The sequence below is a fragment of the Abramis brama genome, assembly GCF_963993115.1.
Source record: "Abramis brama genome assembly, chromosome: 20".
Lineage (NCBI taxonomy): Eukaryota > Metazoa > Chordata > Actinopteri > Cypriniformes > Leuciscidae > Abramis > Abramis brama.
Genome location: NC_139982.1, coordinates 7,362,828 through 7,371,909, shown reverse-complemented (window position 1 = coordinate 7,371,909; position 9,082 = coordinate 7,362,828). Strand labels below are relative to the sequence as shown.

The 9,082-nt window shown below is 36.4% G+C and overlaps 1 long non-coding RNA gene across 1 annotated transcript; it reads right to left on the bottom strand.

Annotated features, from left to right (window-relative positions):
- Nucleotides 1-3,793: 3,793 nt before the first annotated feature.
- On the bottom strand, nt 3,794-8,494 carry LOC311071475. The gene is made up of 5 exons (XR_014603860.1): nt 8,040-8,494; nt 5,200-5,293; nt 4,829-4,922; nt 4,530-4,699; nt 3,794-4,271 (listed from the first exon to the last, which is right to left on the bottom strand). It is a non-coding gene; the product is annotated as an uncharacterized lncRNA (long non-coding RNA).
- Between the last annotated feature and the right edge of the window lie 588 nt (nt 8,495-9,082).

Sequence of the window (9,082 nt, the reverse complement as noted above, 5' to 3'; positions counted from 1 at the left end):
TGAATCATGATGATTGATCTGCATATGAAGAACAGAAGCATCATTATGAGAAACTCCACAACATCATCCATGATCAAAGAGGTCAAAGGTCACCTCAGAGGTCACAGCTCATCAAATATATTTCTTTAAACAGTGTTATATCAGAAAGCATTTAGTCAAATCTGAATGAGTGAGTGTTGAGAAGAGCTGAGGATCTTCTAATATCAGTGTGTTGAAGTGTTGTTTCTCTCTCTCTGCTGGAGTGTGTGTTCACTCGAGTGGAATAGAGGTTTTTGTACGAGCGTTTCATTAGATTGTATCACTGTGGTGGACTTTCGGTGGAGGAACTAAACTGGTGATCAAATGTAAGTATATTTAATTACATATTATTTAATTTAAAAAAATACAATTTTAATTTCAGAAAGTGTTTTACAGTTGAAACAAGAACAACATTTATTAATAATAATGATTATTAGATATTGTGGCAAAACTTTACTTGAAGCCTTTATGTATAATGCATTATAAAGGTATCAATAGCATATGTTATAATGTCATATATGTTATCATTAATGTAGATTATTTTATATATTATTTAGATTGATTTAGATAGATTTTATTATATATTTTATCTTTTCATAAATATTTGTAACCAAAGTTAAAATGCATTAAAATATTAGCAAATTCCTTTTTACATCTTAAAGTTTTTTATAATGTGTTTTAGTGTATTATAATGTTTGGGAGGTGTAACAATGAATAGATAATATTATAATGTGTTATAACTATGGTTACAGTTATTCATGTGATCATACATGCTTTATAATGTGTATAACAATATTCAAAATACTTTTTATATTGCAATGCATATAAAGGCTTTAAGTAAAGTGATTAAGTTATTCATTCAAAAGAACGGCATTTCTGTCTCACTATGAGTTTATTCAGTTTATTAAAGGTTTGTCTTTACTTCATTTATTTCTACACTGAGTTCATATTTAGTTCATCTTTTATTGTAGAAATCATACATGGAAAAAAGAGATTTGACATCAGAATGTAAATGTTGCTACTTTCTGTAGTTCAGTCAATGATACTGAATCTCTTTTGCTCATGTTGTGCTTATAATTCAGTGTTTTGTTCATTCTGTGTGATTCAATTGTGTTTTAACTCTGTTTGAAATTGAGTTACATTTTCAGTTCAGGTGAATATCTCAAAATTTAAGATATTTATGTTCAGAGTGAATAATTGCTGGAATTAAAGCAGTCAGATCGGCCTGATAATAGATAATGTGTTATAACTGCTGTTACACTTATTGATGAGATCATACATGCATTTTAATGTATATAGCAGTGCATAATTAATGCTGTTACAAACTCTTATGAATTGCAAGGTCAGAAGAGTAAACATTGAAGTCATGACATTATTTGGTGTGGTAAAGGTGGCAAAAGACAACATGGCAACAAAATAAAGCGGAAAAAGATAGTTTATTATACATAAATGAAATAACTATACAAAAGAAAAAAAAGATAATGATAATAATAAGAAGAAGAAGAATAATAACAATAATGAGGAATGAATATAAACGATGAAAAAAAAAACAACAACAGGCGGCTTGTAGCTCAAAAAGATACTAGAAAGATAAATAAACCAAAAGTAATGGGAGGACGCAATTAGTGAAGCCAAAGAAATGAAAGTAACAAAACAAAACTCGTTCTAACTCGTAGTTAAACCTCTTACCTAGCTAATAAACAAAAGAAAAGAAAGGACAAAACTCTTCGGCGTCACACGCCCTAACTTCCTTACTCTGCCTCACAAACAAAACATACAGGGGGTGGCATTCACTTCCTTACCTGATGTTCTATACAAATCGAGTTACCTACGTGTTTGTAATGTAGGTCACGTGACATATAAACTGTCCTCTGAACTCGATAGGGTACTCTTTCCGTAACACGTCAAACAAAAAAACAAAACTGAACGAAAAGAGAAAAAAAACAAGGCAACAACAAAACAAACGGCAGGAAACAAGTTGCATCCACGCTATACGTCAGCGTCCTTTTAACTGCTGTCGAGGAACTCGATTGGCTGCGGTGGAAGTGGCGTCACGCCACGGATAGCAAACGATAGCCCTTCAGCAAACGGGAGGTGGAGCAAACCTAAGAGCGCGAGAGAGAGAGAGAGAGAGAGAGAGAGAGAGAGAGAGAGATACACAGGCACGCGCAACCACGCAGGGACGTAACAATGCATTAAAAATACTTTTATAATGCAATATGTATGAAAGCTTTAAATAAAGTGTTACTGATATTGTTTTCTAATGATGGATACGTCTGTGGTATGTAGGATGGACAGCAAACATATTAACATATTTTGTTGCAGTTAGCCTAGCTAGATTGTGTGATATGTGTGCTGGACTGATAAGATGGAATACCATGAACAGAAATAGGCATAAATACATGGACATAAAATACAAATAAATGTATTTAAAATACTGTGTGGAAAAATGTATTTACATACAAATACAAAATATTGTGTGAAAAAATGTATTTAAATACAAATACAGTATTTTGTATTTTGAAAATACACTAAATACATGTGAAATTGGCCATCCAGTGCAGGTCACAGTGAATGAAGAAACTACATAGGCCTATTGCTGGCCATTACAAATAAACTTGTGCAAAATAGCAGCCATTTATATACTTATAACCAACTTGGTAACCAACTAGAAGTCCTGATCTACGTTTACTGGCTGGCTCATGGACTGTCCTACTCAGTTGTATCCCGGGTTTTCAATGTGCCCAAGTCTACAGTCCATCGCATCATCCACAGAGTTGCACGAAATATAATGACCAACCTGAAGCGAGCCATTTCTTTCCCACTGGCAGGAGAGCTTCATGCAGTTGGTCAAGGATTTGTCCAGCTATCAGGAAGCCCTGCATTCAGCAATGTTGTGGGAGCAATAGATGGCAGCCATGTCAGAATTAAACCTCCTCAACAGTACAGATTAGACTACCTGAATTACAAAGAATTCTATTCACTTAACATGCAAGCAATATGTGATTCTAATGGCAGGTTTCTAGATATCTTTGTTGGTTACCAAGGATCAGTTCATGACACACGCATCATGAAGAACAGCAGCTTTTAAAGGGCAAGACAGTATCCTCCCACAGGTTACATCCTTCTGGGTGATGGTGGCTATCCCTGTGTGGACACACCTGTCTGCCTAATCACACCTTACAAGGAGCCAGTTAATGGGCAAATACAAGGGCGCTTCAACTATTATCATGCCAGGGCCCGCAGAATAATCGAAAGAGCTTTTGGGATGATGAAAACCAGATGGAGGTCTACCCTTTTCAGAGCCTTAGAGGTTAAACCCACATTTGCACCTCTGGTTATTGCGTCCTGTGCATTTCTACACAATGTGTGTCTAGATAATGAGGACTTGCTGGAGCCAGATGAAGATGCAGATTTGGACATCCTTGAACCCCAACCACCCCGTGAGCCCCTAGCGGTTAACGAGAGCTCTGGGAATGCTATAAGGGACAGACTGGCTGCCCTGGTCTCAGGCCATGTGCAAGACCCTTAAGGATGTCTGTACTGTGTATATAGTTTGTTAGCTATGTGAAAAATGGCTATTTGCCATTGTATTTTTTGTTGCTGATGCTGCCTATAGCATCTCATGGATGTGAATATGTGATTTTACTAATTATTTTTATACTAATAGAACAGATAGTTTGCATGTTATTTGTTCACACAATCTTTTTATTGACAATATTGAATTTTCTTACAATATATATATATATATATATATACAACAGGTATATATAAAATAAGTACTTTGTATACTTTGACAATGTATATATATAAAAGTGATTTCATTTAAATGTGTCTATTGTTAACTAACAGAAAAGAACTATACAACACAGGATGGGGGGAAAACATTTCAAAACAACAATTGATGATAGTGCAATCACACTGTAAACATTATCATCACACTAACAGGAACTTGAGTGATGAAAGGGGAAATCTATTTCAAAACCAGCGCAGAATTATATTACATTTTAATTTATATTATATTCTAATTATATTTTATCTATGAGTTTTTCAAACAGGCCTAATAACCTATCCATTTTTGCCTCACTCTCCTCATGCCGCTTTTGCTCCTTAGCACTTTCCTCTATTAGAAACTCCACAATAGACTTCCTCCTCTTCTTTTTTGGTGAGGGGTTTGGGGTTGCAACAGGAGAGGCTACAGAGGTATTGGCTGTGTCTGAGGCGGTGTCTGGACTGCTGGGCTCGACAATCTCCTAAGAGAACCAAAAAAAAAAAAAAATATAGGAAACACTTTATAATAATTCCTGCAAGGAATAACATTATTTCAGCATTACCATTATTATAGAGTGCTACCAAAGAAATAAGGCAATGGTGTATCATTAATAACAATATCACATTACTATGTACATTACAATTCTCATATCAAGTGATCAATAATCAATAACACTTCAGGCCACATAGCGTTGTTAAAATAATTACAAATGCAATTTCAGCTAACCTTTAAACCTTACCATGAGAATTGTTATCAGATCAGCATCAGGACCAAAAGATGCAACCACAACAGGAGGGTCCATTGAAGGCCTGGCACCAACACCTCGTGCATGTCCTCAAAAAACTGCCACGTGGCAGCGGTTACCTCGCCAGCATCCGTTCCAGATCCTGTTTTGGGGGATTTCTGGTCCTTAAGTGAATATAAACAAACAATGTCTACTTTATATTTACAAGATTACATTGGACGTTTATGGATTTCCTTGACCGTTTGGAATCCCTCCATATAAACCAAGCTAGAACCACACTGGTCTCTGCTTACCTTATTTCTTTCTTTTTTTTTCAGATTTCCCCTCTTCTTGGAGACCTGTTGAGAAGTGACATGTCCCTCCAGGCCAAGTTATTTGATCAATGTCCTGTATCATAACAAATAACATATTATTGTCATTTACCACACATACCACAGTAGTACAGGTAAAATGAAATAGCGCTTCCCTGGAATCATTAGACAAAAGAGAAATGAATAAATATTAAAAACACACTGCAACACACAAACACCAGGTCAATGTACAGACGGTGGGACCTGGTGTGTTTAATATTGTAGCATGATATGAATGAGTAATTTTAACAGGAATAAAAACAATAATATATATATATTTTTATACAGTCAAGAATACTGATCAAATGACTTACTCCCAAAGTTGTTTTGCAGAACTTTTGGACTTCAGAAAGCGGTTCTCATTTTGTGCTCAGAAACGGATGATCCGTCTGGTTTCCTGTGGAGTCCCTGGAATGATGTGAAGTAGACATTACTGAGAATAATGGTTACCAGTGCTAGCCTTTTCTCCATACTGTGACAATAATGGTTACTGTAAGAGCCAAATTAATATTTCAATAATTTGTATTTTAGTATTGTTTGTTTGGAGTGTTGATTTTAACTGATTTTAAGCACTAACTGAAGGTATCATATTTGTATCTTTCTTTGAATTCTGATATTTCCTGTGTTTTCTGATGTATAATTTATGTTCTGTTTCTTTAATGGTTACACCCACTGGGGGGCGGAATACTGAACTTGAAAAACAGTTTTCTTACCATTTGGTCTGTCATTTAAGGATAAAACTCGTGTTTAAACATTTAAGGTAACACAAGTTAAAGGTTTAACAAATGAAATCATAGGATAGGCTACAGGAGCCAACAGGATTTTGTATATTTTTGTAATTTTATGTTTTGATTAAACTCGCACTTGTTTACGGATTTTTGACTGACTTCTGTGACGAGTGAGAACAATTTTTCCTGCTAATACCAGTGAAGTGAACCTAGGGCTTTGCATTTACATTAAACTTATATCACACATCAAATTATTTAACAACTCACCAATTAAAAATTAAAAACATAGCTTCATTAACGTTACCAGGTAACTAACATTAGTAGCGCTGGCTACCGAGACAACATGCAAGCGGCTAAATTAACGATCTCTTTTTTTATGATTGTTTTGAAGAAAATCACCATATTAGACTACGTTGTAGCCGAAGGTCTCCTACCCCTTCGCCCTACCCCTCTATCGCAACAAGAATTGGGACACCCTACCCCTAGAAAACGGAGGGGTAGGGCCAAGGGGTGAATTGGGATTGAGCCTAACAGTTGCAGTCTCTTCTTGATCTCTCCATCTGTGTCTGACTCCGGCTCAAACATGTGAGTCTGCACTCACTACTGGGTGTTATTGACATTTAGCCTGAGAGAAATTCGGCTGTTGTGTTGATCCAGTCTCTGAAGCTCGTGTGAAGGATCGGCCTCTTCTGAACGGAGGCGGAGCTGAAGCTCATTTGCATTTAAAGGGACACACACAAAAAACAGAGCGTTTTCCCTCACACCCAAAAAAGGAGCAACTTTGACAAGCTATAATAAATGATCTGGATGGTATTTTGAGCTGAAACTTCACAGACACATTCTGAGGACATCAGAGATTTATATTACATCATGTGAAAATGGGCATTATAGTTCACCTTTAAATTGTTACCAATATTAAACATTTCCCATCCTAAACATAAATTAATAATAAACAATCAACGATCATGTGAAATTCACTGGCACTTCCACAAATATCATGTAGTGTGTCAAAATAAATAACCGCAGAGTCGACTGGTGTTGGTAATGATGTCACCGATGAGCAGCACTTTTATCCAATCAGAGATCAGCAATCAGACGTGATCATTCATGACTGACGGGTTTTTAGTGAGATCATTTGTAGCTGTATATTCGAGTGATCAGTGTGTCAAAGTGGCATAAATATACAGTTGTATCTACAGTAAAGAGTGGGAGAGTGACCCAACTCTCTAAACGTGGATTACACCTGGTGGGACTCGAAGGCTCTTTATGAATATAACTGTAACTCTGAGAGCACAGTTGAATGACTTCATTGAAATGGAGCATGGGACTATGACTCCTGTCCATCATATTATGATATGTTAAGTGATTATTATGAGAAAGTTTCTTGTTATCATTAGATGTTAAGTCATAATTATGAGAAAGTTTATCATTATTACAATAACGTTTTTACATTATAATCAAGCACAGCGTTAGTTCAGACAGGCCACGTAGGCATAGGCTGCGATCAGCTGACGCGGTCAGCTGTCAAATTGCTCCAACCACTACCGTTCTCCTATTAGACCGGAAGGATATATATACGCGGCACTTCCGCCTGGGAAACATGCTTAAACTACTCACAACCCCCCCACCCTCACCACTATAAGTATCAAGCATATTTCTGTGCACCTTTTGGCTGTTGTCTTCTTTGTTTCAGATTATCAAGGCTTCCAAGTCCTAGAGCCACAGACATCATCGTGAGAGACACACCCTTCCTCATAGCAAGCTACAGCATAGACGTCCCGGACTTCACTGCTACGTCTACATGTTTAACCACGGCTTAAAGACATTACTAAACTGTCTTAATCATCTGTATATCACTCAAGCTGATGGGCTAATGCTAAAGCTACGTATGTCATTAATTATGGAGCAAGAACCCCCATAAGGAACCATACCGCCAAAGATAAATTGTGTTCAATAAACTCAGTAAACTTGCCAAAGTGGTCTCGTCTGAATTAACACTTATTATATTTTTCTTAATTTGTATCATATTCATTGCATTTATGGTTTCAGAACATTTGTTCTGTTCATGTTAAGGGTTTCTGTCATAAATGTGCATCAGTGTGATTTTCCTTAAAAATGGTGCTTTTAATCATTTTAATTTTAGCGTCTCATTTGTACGTGTGTCTTTCTATGCAGGGATGAGAGAGTAGGCCTTCTGATGTGAAGTGAGAAATGTCTCTTTCTAGATGCTCGTTGAAGTGCAGGAAAACTCTCTCGCTGACAGAGGGAACTCAGTAATATAAAGATGTGAAGGATGGAAGTGCAATTATTACAATGTTGTGGCTTTACAAGAACAAGAAGTTTTACAAGAACAAGCTCCACTCATATTTTCTCCACATTTGTGTCCAGTTAAGGGATATGAGATTAAATGTTACATGTTTACTTACATCATAATAATGAATAAAGTCTGTGAAAGGTTTGATATTGTGTAGTTTGTGATCCTCCATCAGCAGCTGCAGTTTCTCTCAGCTGTATCAGTGCAGTCACTGTGACGTCTGACTGACAGAGGTTTTTGTACGACTCTTTATCACTGTGTGAACACCCAGCTACCACTGATAATGTGTGCACTCTGACAGTAATAATCTCCTGTATCTTCAGTCTGGACTCCACTGATGGTCAGAGTAAAATCACTGCCAGATCCACTGCCACTGAATCTAGATGGAGTTCCAGTATTACGGTTTGTTGCATAATATATGAGGAGTTTAGGAGCTTCTCCAGGTTTCTGTGAGTACCAGGCTAATAAATGATAACCATAATAACCAGAATTCACATTACTGCTGGTTTTACAGTTTATTCTGACTTCTTCTCCTGGTTGAACTGCTGGTGTTGATGGACTCTGAGTTACAGTGATCTGTCCTCTACACTCTGAAAGAAAACAGGAAAAAAAAAAAAATGAAAATGATGTATATTTAACATTTTAAGAGAATTAATAATCATTGTAAAAACTGTATTACACAAACCTTGAATAAACAGTGCAATGGTCCAGATGAAGATGTTGATTGTGTTCATTGCTGTAGTTTAGTCTTGTGTGATGATGAAGAGTGTGTTCTGCTCTCAGTCATGAAGTGTTAAACTCACAGCACTATAAACACTCTCAGAGCACTGAAGCATGTGCTGACAATGCAAAGAAGTGGGCAGGATTTACAACAGCTTGTGCTGATAACAAACTCATAAACTCTACATAGAAGATTTTACTTTCAGAATAATGTTATCGAACCATTTAGTGATTAATTGCACATATTTATTAACTGTGAAATATTTTTGTTTATGTTTGTCAGGCTGATAAGACACTAGGTTTTGTCTGGAGAATCATGAATGTAGATCATTTTAAACATATGTCATACGCAGCAGTTTCTCTGAGTTCAGTTCTGTGCTACACCTTTACAAGCATGTTAACAATGAGAAATCAAGAACTAAATAAATCAGTTTT